The following is an 18,474-nucleotide window of genomic DNA, read 5'->3' on the forward strand; positions in this document are numbered from 1 at the left end:
TTCGTCTTCAACTCTTGTACCCAAAGCCTGGCACTGGCCGGCTGAAATTTATCCAGTGCTAGACCTATACGGCCGGACGGTGACATCGGCTCTCAACCCACTTTTTGCATATAGGCTTCAGAAACGTTGATTCCATTAAAAGGAACTATTCATAAATCTCGTCATGGATGAAAAACCCACGTCCCTAAACTTTCCTTTCCTGTTTTTAACAATATATATATATCAATGTTGATGAGCTGCAACACTCGTCAACACAAAATACTGAATCACTTTGGCTTCTGCGCTCCACCAGAAAAAAGTTGTAAACTGGTTCCGCATCGAGGAAACCCTGCAATGCATGCACCCAATAATTGTGAAAAACAAGTCGGAATGTGTAATCTAACTTGAACAACAGTTTGTAATACGTTAAAAACGATGTAGCAGTCTCAAGTCTTGACAGTCAAGGTTTGGAAACGACAAGAGAAGAAACATACTCTGGATCACCGTCGTCGATACTCGAGCCTCTTTTCTAGTTATCCTGTGATTTTAAGCAAGGAATGATGATTAGAAACTTGTCTAGCGAGCCAAAAGGAACACAAAGAACAAAGTTAAGGGTAAGTTACAATGTACAAGGTAAAAACAAAGATCAAGCAGAGCAACAAACATATGGTAGACATACACGATGAATCCCGTTACTGAAACTTTGCAAAACTGGACCCGAAACACAATAAAGTAAGGGAACAATGTTTCCAACAATTTAGGAACCTGTTGTAGATTGAGGATAAAAGAGAAGAAATTACCGAAGAAATGGGTTATAGAAGAAGAAAAGGGAATACAGAAAGGAATTTTTCATTCATTCCAAACATGCCTAAGAAATGAGCTCACAAGGTATTATTTAGTTACAATTTTCATACGGCAAAATCTAGTAATGCCAGTTGGCAATATATAATAACTAAATCCTTAACAAATAGATTCCTGGTGCTGTGCAGGTATTGGGCCAAGTGACTGGGCTGCTCCATCTCGTTCCAGTCTTCCGTAGCCCATCTCTACTTCATCAGATAAGTCCAACTCCTTTTGTTTTTCAATTCCTTTTTTGATTTCAATCCCCAATTTACTCTCTCGAATCCCTAACCCTTCTTTCTCCAGAATCCCTAACCCTGCTTTTTCCATTCCCAATTTGTGCTCGTCCTTTCGTTCTTAGTCTTCTTTCTAACTATAACAATACCCGCTCCACGAGACGAGCCTTGTCCCCAAAGATCAAACGCAGGAAACTGGTCACGCAGAAACGTATAATCTTCCCAAGTATTGTTCGATTCATCCAAGCTTTGCCATCGAACCAAAAGCTGAGTAACTAGTTTTCCATTTCTATTCACGATTCTTCTTCCCAAAATTTTCAATGGTTTTATTTGGAACTGGCCATCTTCTTCTATGGCAGGAGGATCTGTAGCAATTACTGATGAAGCCCCGATGAATCTCTTTAGAAGGTTGACATGAAAGACAGGGTGGAGTCTCGAAGAATCAGGTAAATCCAGTCGATAAGCTACTTTACCAATTTTTTCGAGTATTTTGTATGGTCCAAAATATTTTGCTGTTAACTTAAGATTTTTTCGCAGGGCAATCGAAGATTGCCTATAGGGCTGTAACTTCAGGTACACCAATTCTCCAACTTGAAAAACCCTTTCTGTTATGCTTTTATCCGCCTGCTGTTTCATTCTGTTACTAGCCAATTCTAATTGATGCTTGACTAACTGCCTCATATGCTCTCTGTTAGCCATAATTTCACTAACTGACTGAACTGAAGTATATGTTGGCCAAACCATAATATGTGGTTTATAGCCATATAAAGCCTGAAAAGGAGTCAATTTTAAAGTTGTATGGTAAGTGGTGTTGTACCACCACTCTGCCTGAGGTAACCATTTAGCACAATACCTAGGCTGATAAAAATAGATGCCCCTCAAATACTGTTCTAAACACTGATTGACCCTCTCTGTATGTCCATCCGTTTCAGGATGATAAGCAGTGTTAAACAGTATCTTTGTACCCAATTGTTTCATCAATTCTTTCCAAAAAAACTAGTAAAGGTCTTATCTCTGTCAGAAATGGCCATTTTAGGCTGGCCATGTAACTTATATACACTGTCAAGGTAGAGCTTAGCAACCTCTGCTGTAGAATAAGGATAAGATAGAGGTAGAAAATGATTGTATTTGGTGAATTTATCCACAAGGGCCAAAATACAGTTTTTCTTGAAGAAGTAGGCAATCCTTCAATGAAATCCATAGTAATGATTTCCCAGCTTGATTAGGAACAAGCAATGGTTGTAGCAAACCAGGTCGTGCTACATGTTCCACCTTAGTTTGCTGGCAAACTTCACAACTTTTCACATAAGTAGCAACCATAGCTTTAAGATTTGGCCAATAAAAATTTGACCTAATCCTATAGTATGTAGCCTGTGCCCCAGAGTATCCCCCTTGAGGAGAATCATGCAAAGTCTGTATAATTTTCAGCCTAAGGCTTCCCTTAGCTCCAATATAAACTCTCCCATCATATCTAAGAACAACCTTAGAATATTTCCATTTAGCATCAGCAACAGGATTAATAGCTAGAATGGAAATCCAATTTTGAGCTGTAATATCATCCTTACACTATCTTCAATCTCATGAACCCAAGTAGGAACCAAAACAGTCACTCCCATAGCCAAACACTGAGCTTGATCCTCCCATGTTCTAGATAAAGCATCAACAACCACATTTGATTTCCCTTTTCTATACTGAATAGTATAGTCTAATCCCAATAGCTTGGTCAAACCTTTCTTTGAATAGTGGTAGTTAACTTCTGCTCCAATAGAAATTTCAATGGTTCATGATCATTTTTAATAACAAATGGCTTACTCTCCAAATAATGCCGCCATTTAAAACTGCCAATAAAATACAAGATATTCCCTTTCATAAATAGATAGAGCTGAGTGTATAGGACTTAAAGCTTTGCTTAAATAAGCAATAGGTCTTCCCTCTGTGAAAGAACAATCCCTATACCCCCAGAACTAGCATCTGTTTCAAGACAAAAAGTCTTAGCAAAATCTGGTAGTGCTAAAACTGGAGCAGAAGACATAGCTTGCTTAAGATCCTCAAAAGCAGAATAAGCAGCAGAATTCCATTGAAACACATCCTTTTTCAACATCTGTGTCAGAGGCATGCTAATAATTCCATAATTCTTAATAAATCGTCTGTAGTACCCTGTCAGACCAAGAAATCCCCTCAGAGATTTAAGGGATTTAGGCTTAGGCCAATTATGCATAGCTTCAACCTTACTAGGGTCTGTAGACACCCCTGCAGCAGATATAATATGACCCAGATATTCTACTGTAGTCTGTCCAAAAAAACATTTAGAAAGTTTTGCAAATAATTGGTTATTTTGCAAAAACTTCCAACACCAACTGTAAATGGTGAACATGGTCTGCCATACTACTGCTGTACACCAGAATATCATCAAAGAAAACCAAAACAAATTTTCAAAGGAAAGAATTAAACAATTCATTCATAAGGGCATGAAATGTAGCAGGAGCATTAGTAAGGCCAAAAGGCATTACCTTAAATTCATAATGTCCCTGGTGTGTTCTAAATGCAGTCTTGCAGATATCTTCTGGTTTAATTCGAATCTGTCAATAGCCTGACCTCAAATCAATTTTGGAAAAGTAAACACCCCATTTAGCTCATCCAACAAATCCTCCACTATAGGAATAGAAAATTTATCCTTAATAGTCAGACTATTTAGTTTTTGTAATCCACACAAAACCTCCAAGTGCCATCCTTCTTTTTAATAAGAAGGCAGGGAGAGGCAAAGGGACTCCTGCTAGGTTGAATGACAGAAGAAGAAAGCATTGTAGTTATCTGTCTTTCAACCTCAACCTTCTGATTGTGATGAAATCTGTAAGGCCTTAAATTAACTGGTGAGGCATTCAGTTTCAGTGGAATGAAATGATCATGAGACCTCTGAGGAGGCAAGCCTTGAGGTTCATCAAAAACTGAGTTGTATTTCTCCAATATAGGTTGGAGTTCCATAGAAATAGAAGAAGAAACTCCTGCCATAGTCAATAGGATAACATGGCCCATAATATCAGAATCCTCACACTCATTTTTAGTAATGTAGCTCCTGAAATTTTTGTAATTCAATTAAGGGATGCTGCCCTTGAATACAAATTTGCTGCCCTTCATGATCAAAACACAAGGTCATATGATTAAAGTCCATTAGTATTGTACTAAATAATTTCATCCAATCCACTCCTAAAACCATGTCACTTCCACCCAATTTCAGTAATCTAAAATCATGCAAAAAAGTATGTCCCTGCATCTTCCACTGTACTTGATTGCATCTAGCAGTACTGAATAGTTGTTGGTCATTAGCCACAGTGATAGCCAAAGGATGAGGGGTAGTAATCTGAATGCCAGCATCAGCCCATTTAGGGGTAAAAAAAATGTGTGTACTACCACTATCAATTAAGATATTCAATGATTTTCCTTGAATAGTGCCTTGGATTCTCAATGTAGTATGACCAATAGAACCAATAATAGTATTCATAGAGATTTCCAAGGTTTCTTCCTCTGTTTGTTGAGACTGTTCTGAATTTGTGGGAAAAAATTCCACTGGAGGAGTATCACTTTCCTCAGTAATCATATTCAGCTGTCCGGTTTTACAATGATGACCTGGATTATATTTGTCACCACATTTAAAACAAAGATTATTCTGCCTTCTATAGTCAATAAGGGTCTATTTAGATTTTTTATTACTGTAGATTTTGTATTTGCTGGCAGTAAAGATGGTTTAGAAATAGTAGTGGGGTTTGGGTAGGGTGGGTTTTAAAAGAGGGCCTCAATCTTCTATTCTCAAACTCCGCTGACAATTCATAGAGTTTAGCTTGCTTACTTGCTTCAGACATATTCTTAGGATCTAAAGCCTTGACCCTATGTTTAATATCATCTCTGAGTCCACTAATAAAAAGTGACACAAAAAATTCCTCGGTCAAAGTATGATTCTGCAAAAGCATATGAGGTTGTAACTCCTAAATCTCTCTTGATAATGTTCAACATATCCCTTCTGAGTTAACTTAGTGAACTCCTCCACAATGTCAGAAAAAAATCTATCACTAAATCTATGACAAAGATCAGCTTCAAACTCATGCCAAGTTACATGATGTTTCTGCATAATATAACCATCAAACCATATTTCTGCTTTTCTGTAAGATACATAGTAGCCACCTCAACTCTCTGCCCTATAGGAACATTGCATAGGGAAAAATACTTAAGGCACTTTTGAAGCCACCCCCTAGGATTTATTCCTTCAAAAAATGGCAGATCAATTTTAGGCCTATGCCACAACTCCCTGAACTGCTAAATGAACCCCATGGTCCTCTATTTTTCGTTTCCAACCCCATCATAATAGTTTTAGTTTTACTGTTTTCACCCATTTGATTCTCAGCCTAGAATCATTCTTAAGGGCTAAGCAAGCATCAAGTTTATCCTTCAAAATTCCAGGTTCATCAGTTTTATAAGAGAATCTTGATTTATCCTTAACTACAGTCACCAAAACATGATTTTTCTCCCCATCTTTAGAGCTATTAGGAGTATATACCTGATCCCCTGCAGATTGCTCTTGTTCCCCATTTCTGCCTGTTAAGATCTTCAGTATATCTTCCACATAGCTGTGATTCGTAGCCATCCTTGCCTCCAATGCAGTAATCCTGTTTTCTGAGTCTCCCACCATTTAGGTGGATTAGTTTCATTTTGACCTTGTTTCACCAAAGCAGCAAGGTCTGCAATCTGTTTTGAAGCCCAGCTAAATCCGATTCTACCATAGATTGGGTCTTCTTTGGCATGCCCTAAAAAAAATTTTTTTTGCCAGAATCTTAGCTCTGATTACCAATTTGTTGTAGATTGAGGATAAAAGAGAAGAAATTACCGAAGAAATGGGTTATAGAAGAAGAAGAAAAGGGAATACAGAAAGGAATTTTTCATTCATTCCAAACATGCCTAAGAAATGAGTTCACAAGGTATTATTTAGTTACAATTTTCGTACGGCAAAATCTAGTAATGCCAGCTGGCAATATATAATAACCGAATCCTTAACAAATAGATTCCTGGTGCTGTGCAGGAATTGGCCAAGTGACTGGGCTGCTCCATCTCGTTCCAACCTCCCGTAGCCCATCTCTACTTCATCAGATAAGTCCAACTCCAACTCCTTTTGTTTTTCAATTCCTTTTTTGATTTCAATCCCCAATTTACTCTCTCGAATCCCTACCCTTCTTTCTCCAAAATCCCTAACCCTGCTTTTTTCATTCCCAATTCGTGCTCGTCCTTTTGTTCTTCGTCTTCTTCTTCTCCAACTATAACAGAACCTTCCTAAAGTAGCATTGGTTGCCAGAAAAACTTCCTCACCTGAAGCAATAAATTCCCAAAGCTGTCGTAATTTCATGAATAACCAATGTGGCAAGTGTAAGTAGAGCGATCCTATTTGATGAAAAGAGAAATATCAGACAATATATAACATCATACAAGAACCACCAACAGTAACTAAGAAAGCTGCATTGTACCTGCGAATACTCAATAACCGAGAAGAACCCATAAATCATCAACTAAAGGAACACTAAAGGGAAAAAGGTAAACATCAATTAGCATTTGTGTTCACGAACAACAGTTAAGGCAAGCAATATATCAGGTTAGAACTATGATACTCAGACTCGGGTGTGTAAGTATGTGCTCGACATGGTTATATTCAAATTTCTTTTTTCCCATGAATTCCATTCACTTGGAGGATCATGCCCAATTACTCATGTCCAAGTATGTGTCAAACATGGGTACTTCATGAAAAACGAAAAGTCTGAGAAACATATGGACATAAAGCAAAATCTAGCACACATACCCATCATTCAGCCTAGCTGTAAGAGCATTAGCAATTGCCAATGGAAGGTACAAGAGTGACTGCAAACGAAACATAGAAGAGTTTAGCATTTTAGTGATGAAGTTTAAGTGGAACTTTTATTTAATATTCTGATTCGAAAAAGAATGCTGCATACCATGCACATGTTCGTCTTTAGTCCCTTGGGTTCATCACACAAGTGAGCCAAAATCATCCGTCCCCGCCGAAAAAGCAAAAACATTCATTAACCATTTCAATAGGAATTTGTCTTCCTACCTTAGCAGTACTAGGAAATATAGAAGTTTGGAAATGGACAAAAAAATGAAGAAAACAAGAAATACGAAGATACATAGATAAAAAGATACAAACAGAGGTCGTATAAATAAAACTTAAAAGACAAGCATAAATGCTTCTTCATGGAAAAGGAAGATCCGAAACCGTTCAAACTATAAAACTTATAAAGGGTGTGTAATAGAGAATGAAGCCCCAAGATTAACAAACTATAATTGATAAGTGTTACAAGATCCCAGCAAACAACATAGTAAAACTAACCACAAGGAACCCAAATGCAAGTCCAGTTCCTACTATAACTAAGTGTGGGTAGTTTCCCATGATATCTGAGAGTGATAGATAATCCCTTCACAGTGAAAGAAAAAGGAATAAAGTTCCATGTAAGGCCAAAAAGAAATAATCGCTACATTAAAAAACGGAGAGGTTCAATTTACCAAACAAGCACTCCTCCCATGAGTACGACAAATGGATAAAGCTGCCAAGAAAGAAAAAGAAAGCATCATTTTAGCAATTAAGCATACAAGCAAGGAAGAAAGAAGCAAGTAATATATAACACAATTACCATTGCTAATGCCAACAACATGCTTCCTTTTTGTGCCTGAACGACCTTATGGACATTCTGTACACTGCAGAAGAAAACATGCAAAAACATAAGAGAAGCTTATGCTGGCATTAACCAAAGAGACCTAGCATCAATAATATATAGAAGACTGGAATGAGATTGTGCCGTGCATAGAAACCTTGGCATCTGTATTTCATATAGGCTTGGAAAGCTAAAATCTCCTAGCAATCATCAAATATTATGATTTCAAAACTATGAGATGAAAGAAGAAGAAAAGGGTCATTGATGATGATGACTGTGATTAGATCCTGTAACTATCCTCATAATCGAAAGCACTAGTGTAAGGCTACAAGAATGCCAAAATGAAAGCATGAGAAGCTATAACATAAGTCTAAAACTGGCTAAGAAAATGAAAACATTCCGCAAAATATCAAAGCAACTGAGACTGACAATTCACATCTCTACTGTAAGGCTATGAGAATGCCGAAAAGAAAACATGAGAAGCTTCACCATGAAACTCGGAATTAAATTGAAAGTATTAGGATACAGATAGCCACTTACTTGCAACTAACAGTAGGTAAACAGCAAATGCTATCATAAAATACAGCACAGCTCTGTATGTTGGAATTTCTAAACCCAAAAAAGAAAATAAATAAATAAATAAGCAAATGATAGAAGTTGAAGAAAATAATGGCAGAAACAACAAACAAGTAAATGATATACGCATATACAGATAAAACTGTTATTACTTGGTAGATAATAATCTTATAATGCATTCCGCCATTTGCAACTAAGTTTTGGCAATCTAAAGAAATACATGGAAACAATAGATGCATCAAAGAGCTTATCATCAAGAAAAATGTAGCTTAAGATTGTGGAATAGGAACATTGCCGAAGACAACAGCAACATCAAGTTGAAGTAGCACAGAATCAGCAGCATATGGTGGCCATCATATCGAAAAAAGTTGAAACAGTCTCATCACAGAATCTAGTGAATCCACCATAAACTCATTCATGTGATAACTAATAAAATATCTCAAAGATATACCATATATTTCTTTTACAGTACTTGTGCTGCGTCGACTGATAAATGCACCTAGCTAATAATTGTTCGATTTTGAAGAACAAATAATAAAAATAAAACTTACCATTAAGTAAAGGTACCCAGCTGAAGATGGGTATGGATTGTCCAAATTGCTGAGCCCACCACTAGGCACCTTGCAGGGGAAAAAACGATGCTGCGATTAGAGAAGTAAAGGAGAAAGAAAAAGAACATGAAAAACTATACAATAAAAATTCAAAATGTGAAAGCATGGCAACCAAGTAAAACAAAGTTTTCAAAGTACACATTTTCAAAGGCACAAGTAACACACCAAGTGAAGAAACATACCCAAAAATCCTGTCAAAAAGTGCATTACATATATCAGAGCAAGGCCCTCGGTTGGCCCATTAACTACGGGAAGGATCAGCGTATTGGTGAAATAGCTGAAAATGCACAAAAGAAAAACAAGGGAAGTATTAACACTGCTAAACCTTCAGCTATATGCAAAACAAAGTTAGAAACCATAATGCCCTTCTTAAATTTAATGTATCACGGATGGATGCATGCAAGAGGAATACATCACAAACAACATACTTAAAATACCCCAAATACAACATGGAATTATCGCAAGACAAAGGAGCAATTAAACAAGTTTGCAAGGCCTTTTAGAATAAACCAAGTAATTGAAAATAGCACAAGGTACGGTTTCCCACAGGAGGGAGGGAGGGAGACACTTCAAATTACTTACTGTTCCCATGTAGCTCCATAAAATGGAACAGCTGAAATTACCCAGAACCAGAAACTGTCCCCTCCACACATGGCAGTGCTCCCAAAGGCCATGGTTTCAAACTGTGAAAAGATGCAAACTTATATGATGAGGAACTTTATTAGCCATTGTTATGTAATGCAACAAGTTAAATACATACCGCACATGCAAGCGCATCACTCCCTGTAATGTTTCAGGACAACCAAAAATAATTATTTGGTCAGAAAATGTTCGGATGAAAATGGCAAAGGATGGAGCAAAGACATGATAACATGAAATTACCATGGTCAAAAAGTTCTCCAAGTGGACTAGAGGAGTTTGTTTTTCTGGCTTGCTTCCCATCGACAGCATCAAAAGTCTAGCAGGTAATTACTAATATGTCAAAAAGAACAATACTAAAAATAAAAGTACAGATAACACGCCAAGGGAACAAGACGAAGAAGAACTTGGATACATTGCCAGCAAGGAGGTATAAACCTGATATAGAAATAGAAGTAACCCATGTGCAAAATGAACCCATCTTGGTGGTGGTGAATCCAACTGAGGGGAATAAACCTGAAACAACGATATAAATAAATAAACTGAATATAAAGATAATAGCAAAAGCATGTGTCAGCAGACAGTCGAGGCAACAACAGTAGTGCCGTAGTGTATCAAACACAAAAATTGCCCTCGTAAGAAATTAAATTTATTACTATACTAAATTGCAAGTGCATGCGAAAATGAAAGAAAATTGTGGTTCTAGCAGGTTAAATCACTGTAATCAAGTCAGATCAATACCCTTCTCATTGTTTTACATACAATACCACTTCTAATCACCATAGCTTAAAATTCTTTTTCTCACTAGTTTGTTACACATGGTTCTAGCAGAGTTTTAACTAAAGAGAATTTGCAGAAAATTGCTATTGAATAAAACTACCAAGAAAAACATCATCTTAAGTAAAAAAGGGTACAACCAAAATCAACATGAATATAACATTGGAGAAAATATGGTGAGACAGAGAGATAGCGAGAGACAGAGAGATAGAGTTCCCACTTACATAGCCAAGCACTGCTGATGTAACCAAGAACATAAACCGCATGAGTGTTATCTTAAGAAACAAAAACATAACAAATTAGTAATCAAACAGAAAATAAACCCATCCGCACATACATGTGCAAGTTTGCATGTTCAATGAAACCGCAATTTAGAAGTCGTAACTTGTAATCGTAACATACCATGTTCGGTCTGGAGAACACACCAAGCCAGTAGTGAACACATACAGAGACATAAATATGTTAGTGCCAGCAAATATCACTGGAGACGGTAAATACTTGAGCTCAATTGAAGCGTGATATAGTGTTTAAAACTTAAACTTCCACATATACTAGTATCGTTCATAAAGGTGTAGATAGGATCCACTTCTTTAAAGAAAATATCAAGACTTGAGATTTAAGAATCTAACAAAATGAAGCAGCAAATAGAACTATGGTTATTCAAAGCATTTAAAAAGAAAAACAAGAAATGATGAACTTCGACATCCAAAGAAGGAAGAAGTTGACGAAGCGGCTCCAAAAGGGTTGTAAAACATATTTAGCAAGGTAAGAGTGGTCCACACCACTGTATTTGTATCTTTTCAAAGCTGCTACACCATGTGCCCCAATGTATCCCATTCTTCCTAATCACAAGAAACTGCTAAAGCTAAACAGAAATTTTCAGAAATCAGTAATCCAAGAAATAAAGTACTTATAAAAAATGCTAAAACTGCTTATTTATCATTAAAAAGATTAAATTTTGAGGGGGAAATAGTTAAAAATATTCCATTAACTTCGGAGTGAACAAAAACTTTTAGCTTTACACTGACTGAAGCTTTAAGAAATAAAAAGAGTGAGATTCAAAGAGATGGATTAGAATAATCATGAAGAAGTGGATTGAACTGAAAAACAATGAACAACAAGACCACAAACTTCAATTATTATTTTGGTCTCTGTTATTTGAAAGTATTGTAATTTCTAATGTTTTAATTATTAGCTAAAATAATTGTTAATTAAGATCAACACAAATTTTATATGGGCTTAATTATTAACGTAATATATATTTCAGTCGTGTATAGTATTATTTATGTATTTACATATTGATATATGTTCATGTTTTTTATAAGGTAAATTACCAGTTCCTCACTAAACTATTCTCTCCCTCCTATTTTTCTCACCTAACTTTCAATTTTTTCAATTTACTCACTGAATTTTACAACCGTTAACTATTTAACGGAGTTATGACGTGGCACAAGCATCAAAACGACGTCGTTTTGAAAAATTAAAATATGGACTAAAACGACGTCGTTTCGAATACTATATTGAAAGTATACTGAGTAAAATAGGAGAGAGAGTAAAGTTCATGGAAGAATGGCGTAATTTACCCTTTTTCCTTTTTCCTTCTTTCTTCATTTTCTCTTTGTGAGTCACCATGTCATTTTCATTTCGGCCATTGTTATTGAAGGAAGCTTTTCGATCCCAAATTTAATGGGTCGGTTCATCTCGACCCCTTGATTCCGAATCTAGTGGTTGTTTCATCGAAAAATATCCCAAAGCCTATGAATTTCAATTGAAATGTTTTTGCTTCCTTACTTTTAAATCTCAAATTTTTGGACTTCAGAGCAACTTCCAGCAAAATAGAAGTTGGATTCGAACTCACTATGTTGAGGCGAAGCAACCCATGAAATTTGGTACCGAACGACCACATCTACGGTGGTCGATAGTGGCATCCGACCATCTTATGTTTTTATTTAATAATTTTAATTATTTAATATTAAAAAATAATAATAAAAATGTCACATCATCTAGACGTTAGAGATAAAACGGGGAGTGAATAAAATGATTCAATCTGTAAGTTCAATGAACAAATTGAAAGTTGGATAAGGAAAATAGGAGAGATAATATAGTTCAGTGAGGGACAGTGTAATTTACTATTTTTATATAAATGATTTTTAGAAAATATCAAATATATAAACAAAAGACACGTGGGTGGAATATGAAGAAAGGGGCAGGTCGGTTTAGTTGAAAACTTACTTGGCATTTGAACACGTTCTACATACACATTTTTCAAAGCTGCTTAATAATTAACATGCCCAAAATAAAATATATTAGAACCCATTAACTTATGTTTAAATAATTAATTCTATTATTAAAATTTTAAAATTATTACAAATAATCATTATAACAATATAAAAATTGATAAACTTAATAATTATTTTATAAATTTCAATAAAAATTAATAAGAATTTAATTTTAAGCATTTACTTGAACAAAAAAAGTTTAAGTGGCAAATTAAATAAAAAAGCCAAGTTCAGGTACCAAAATGTATATTTTCCGTTTATCAAAAGGAAACTACATAGAAAAGGGTAAATTACACTTTTAGTACCTAAACTATCAACTTTGAGCCATTTTAATACCAAAACTTTTAATTTTTTTCAAAATCAAACCTGACGTTTAGTTTTTATTTCATTTTAGTATCACGTTCAAACTTTAACGTGTTTTGAAAAAAAATAGAAGTTTAGGTACTAAAATAGACTAAAACTAATAGTTTAGGTACTAAACACATTAATTTTTAATGACAGATAGTAAAATGAAACAAAAATTAAACATTAAATATGATTTTGAAAAAATTAAACGTTTAGGTACTAAAACTAATCAAAATTGATAATTTAGGTACTAAATGAGTAATTTATCCTAAAGGAAAATAATTCAATTCACCATTTTTGGCAAGAGCTGCAAATTACAGTGAAGATATACAAATCAAATTATAAGTTACAATTACAAATATGAACACCATAACTATCAAAAGTAAATGACCTAAATGCTCAATAAGTGTTTTTTTTCTATGTATTTGAAGAATCGTATTATTGTATGCATGTTCGGTTGAAAACCAAACCAATCCACCGAAAGGTGGAATTAAAAATTCACTGAATTTTTGTAGTCAAAAAGGGGCTACATAAATTGTCAATTAGGAGTTGTCTTTTGTTGAATTTTGGTGATGATAAAATTACACTTTTAGTCATTATAATTTAGGGTATTTATAAATTAGTCCTTAAGATTCAACTATAAATACCATAGCTCATTTAGCTTCAAAATCATCCCAAAGCATTCTAGCTTTCTTCCAATACTAGAGAGAATTTAGAGAGTTTCTTAAGAGTTGTTTTCTCTTTTTATCAAGAGATAATTATCATTGTTTTCTCCTTGGTAGATCGAGAGAGGTTGTAATTCCTATTTTCTCATAGTGAAATTCTTCTACCGTTTCCCGTGGTTTTTACCCTATATTATTTAGGGGTTTTCCACGTAAATTTTGTGTCTTTTTTATCTTCATTTTTATTTTCTCAAATTATCAGTTGCGATTTTGCTCTATCTGATAGACGTCTTCCGCAATAATTGGTATCAGAGCAAGATTAGAGTGTGTAATATCTACTTATTGTCTTTGTGGTTGCCACCAAAAGGTGAATCCTCCAACATAAGAAAGTAAGAAGGTATTACCATTCTTTGAAGGTTCCAGAGAACTATTCACGATAGTGAAATAGTGAGAGATATCCGTAAAAGAAGCTATGTCAACGAAATTTGATATTGAAAAATTCAATAGGAGAAATTTCTCATTGTGGAAATTGAAGATGAAGGCCATCTTGAGGAAAGACGGGTGTCTAGCAGCTATCAGTGAAAGACCGGTAGATTTCACAGATGACAACAAATGGATCGAAATGGACAGGAATGCTATGGAAAACTTTCATCTAGCATTAGTAGATGAAGTATTGTCAAGCATCGAGGAGAAGAAAACAGCTAAGGAGATATGGGATCATCTCACCAAATTGTACAAAGGCCACATCGTTGCACAATAAAATTTTCCTTAAGAGGAAATTGTACACTCTTCGTATGCCAGAATCTACTTCAGTGACAGAGCACTTAAATACGTTGAACACTTTATTTTCTCAGCTTACATCCTTAAGCTGTAAAATAGGAGAACAAGAACGTGCTGAACTTCTACTTCAAAGTCTACCGGATTCGTATGATCAACTCATCATCAACTTGACAAACAGTAATGTCACCAGTCTAGTCTTCGATGGTGTTGCAGCTGCTGTTCTACAAGAAGAAAATCGGCGCAAGAACAAGGAAGGCAGACAAGTAAATCTGCAACAAGCAAAAGTGTTGACAACGACGAGAGGGAGATCAACAGAACGTGGCCAAAGCACAGTCACAAACATGGTAGATCGAAGTCGAGGAGCAAGAAGAATTTAAAGTGCTACAGCTGTGAAAAGAAGGGTCACTTGAAGAAGGATTGTCGGAGTCTAAATAAAAACTAAAATCCACAAGGCAATACCACAAACACTTCAGATGATGGAGATGCTCTATGCTGTGAAGCGTCAACCACCGTTGAAGGCAACAAAAAGATTTGCAGTTATATGGCTCATTGATTCGGGAGCGACATATCACATGACCTCAAGAAGAGAATAGTTCCATCATTATGAACCTGTCTCAGGAGGATCTGTGTATAGTTGCAATGATCGTGCCTTAGAGATCGTTGGTGTGGAACCATCAAATTAAAGATGTATGATGGAAAAATTAAAGTTGTTCGAGATGTGCGGCACGTGAAAGGCTGAAAAAATTTATTATCCTACGGATTGTTGGATAATAATGCAAGCAAGATTGAAACACGGAAAGGAATCATGAAGGTATTCCGTGGAGCGCTTGTGGTGTTGAAAGGCAAAAAAATAGCTGCAAACTTGTACATGCTGAAGGGAGAAACTTTGCTATAAGCAGAAGCCTCTGTTGCCTCATGTAGTTCAGATTCTGCAATGTTATGGCATCAGAAACTTGGACATATGTCAGAACAAGGAATGAAAGTCCTTGTGGAGAAAAAGCTACATCCAGGCTTAACAAATGTATCACTTCCTTTGTGTGAGTATTGCATAAAAAGTAAGTAGCACCGGTTGAAATTCAACACATCAAATTCTAGAGGCAAAAGTGTTCTAGAATTGGTTCACTCTAACGTATGGCAAGCACCAGTTACATCTCTAGGCAGAGCAAAATATTATGTCTCATTTATTGATGACTACTCCAGGAGATGTTGGGTGTATCCTATTAAAAAGAAGTCGGACGTGTTTTCAACTTTCAAAAACTTCAAAGCGCAGGTGAAACTTGATTCTGGAAATAAGATCAAGTGTTTCAGAACAGATAATGGAGGAGAATACACAAGCAAAGAATTTGATGACTTTTGCAGGAAAGAATGCATCAAAAGACAGTTCACAGTGACAAACACTCCTCAACAAAATGGAGTGGCAGAGCGGATGAACAGAACCTTGTTAGAAAAAACAAGAGCAATGTTGAGGGATGCAGGCCTAGAAAAATCATTTTGGGCAGAAGCAGTCAATACCGCCTGTTATTTGGTGAATCGAGCTCCATCAACTGCAATAGAGCTGAAGACACCAATAGAGATGTGGACTGGTAAACCAGCTGATTATTCAAACCTCCATGTATTTGTAAGTATTGTATACGTGATGTACAACTCCCAAGAAATTTCAAAGCTAGATCCAAAATCCAGGAAATGCAAATTCTTGGGGTATGCTGATGGTGTAAAGGGGTATCGCTTGTGGGATCCCACTGCCCGCAAAGTGATCACAGCAGGGATGTTATCTTTGTAGAGGATAAACTACAAAGAAAAGAAAGCGATGATAGCGCTGAAAAGTCAGAGACTACACAATACATGTGGAAAAGGAGATTGAACAAGGAGATTCTTCTGAAACAGAACCAGCACATGATGAACAAGAACCAGAGAGTTCTGAAGCTCCAACAACTCGTCAATCAGATCGTGTGAGAAGACGTCCCAATTGGCACTCAGATTATGTTATAGAAGGTAATATTGCATACTGCCTTTTAACAGAGAACGGTGAGCCATCAACATACTAGGAGGCAATAAACTGCTCAGATGCTTCACTATGGATGATATCGATGCAAGAAGAAATTGAAGCCCTTCATAAAAATAATACATAGGACCTTGTGCCACTACCACAAGGAAGGAAACCAATCGGTAACAAATGGGTCTTCAAAATCAAGCGAAATGGTGACGATCAAGTAGAGAGGTATCGTGCAAGACTGGTGGTCAAAGGATATGCTCAAAAAAAGATATTGATTTCAATGAAATATTTTCTCTTGTGGTTCGACTAACAACAGTTCAAGTAGTCTTGGCAATATGTGCTACATTGAATTTACATCTAGAGCAGCTAGATGTTAAAACAGTTTTTCTTCATGGAAATCTTGAAGAAGAAATTTACATGCTCCAGCCTGAAGGTTTTGAAGAAAAAGAAAAGAAGAACTTGGTTTGCAGGTTGAACAAATCTCTGTACGGTCTAAAGCAGGCGCCGATGGTGTTGGTATAAGAGATTTGATTCCTTCATTATGTGCCTTGGATATAACAGACTTAATGCAGACCCTTATGCTTATTTCAAGAGGTCTGGTGATAACGATTTTGTTATATTGCTGTTGTATGTGGATGACATGTTGGTTGCAAGACCCAACAAAGATCATATTGACGAATTGAAGGCAAACTGGCTAGGGAATTTGAAATGAAAGACTTGGGATCAACAAAGAAGATTCTAGGGATGCAAATTCACCGAGACAGAAGTAATATGAAGATTTGGCTTTCACAAAAGAATTACTTAAAGAAGATCTTGTCACGATTCAGCATGCAAGATTGTAAGCCAATTTCTATCCCTCTTCTATTAACTTCAAATTATCCTCCAGTATGAGTTCTAGCAGTAAAAAAGAGAGGATGGAGATGTCTCGAGTACCGTTATGCATCGACAGTGGAAAGTTTAATGTTCGCTATGATATGCACAAGACTGACATTGCACAAGCAGTGGGAGTGGTTAGTCGGTACATGGCAAATCTAGGCAAAGAGCATTGGAATACAGTAAAGAGGATCCTGAGATACATCAAAGGGACCTCAAATGTTGCATTATGTTACAGAGGATCAAACTTACTAATCAATGGGTATGTAAATTCTGACTATGCAGTGGATTTGGATAAAAGCAAATCTACTACAGAATATGTGTTCAAAGTTGATGGTGGAGCTGTAAGTTGGGTTTCAAAATTGCAGTCAGTTGTGGCTACATCCACAACAGAAGCAGAATATGTAGCAGCTACACAAGTCAGTAAAGAAGCAATTTGGTTGAAGATGCTATTGGAGGAGCTTGGGCACAATCAAGAGTATGTCTCTCTATTTTGTGACAGTCAAAGCGCCTTGCATCTAGCAAAGAATCCAGCATTTCATTCAAGGACAAAGCACATACGAGTTCAATATCATTTCATTCGTGAAAAGGTGGAAGAAGGGACAGTAGATATGCAGAAGATCTATATCAAAGACAACATAACAGATTTCATGACAAATGCGATCAATGCTGATAAATTTTCTTGGTGTCGATCTTCTTGTGGCCTGATAGAAACGTAAGCAACATGAAGGTACAAGGTAGAAAGAATGGTGTAAAGATATGATTGTTCCAATCAAATCTTCAAGTGAGAGATTGTTGAAAACCAAACCAATCCATCGAAAGGTGGAATTAAAAATCCATCGAATTTTTGTAGTAAAAAAGGGGCTACATAAATTGTCAATTAGGAGTTGTCTTTTGTTGAATTTTAGTGATGATAAAATTACACTTTTAGTCATTATAATTTAAGGTATTTATAAATTAATCCTTAAGATTCAATTATAAATACCCTAACTCATTTAGCTTCAAAACCATCCCAAAGCATTCTAGCTTTCTTCCAATACTAGAGAGAATTTAGAGAGTTTCTTAAGAGTTATTTTCTCCTTTTTATCAAGAGAGAATTATCATTGTTTTCTCCTTGATAGATCGAGAGGTTGTAATTCCTATTTTCTCATAGTGAAATTCTTCTACAGTTGCCCGT

At 36.0% G+C, this 18,474-nt stretch overlaps 1 pseudogene; it reads right to left on the bottom strand.

Annotated features, from left to right (window-relative positions):
• Positions 1–6,572: 6,572 nt before the first annotated feature.
• Positions 6,573–10,674, bottom strand: LOC120191368 (annotated as a pseudogene).
• Positions 10,675–18,474: the final 7,800 nt, after the last annotated feature.

The sequence above is a fragment of the Hibiscus syriacus genome, unplaced genomic scaffold, assembly GCF_006381635.1.
Source record: "Hibiscus syriacus cultivar Baekdansim isolate YM2019G1 unplaced genomic scaffold, ASM638163v2 tig00116967_pilon, whole genome shotgun sequence".
Taxonomy (NCBI): domain Eukaryota; kingdom Viridiplantae; phylum Streptophyta; class Magnoliopsida; order Malvales; family Malvaceae; genus Hibiscus; species Hibiscus syriacus.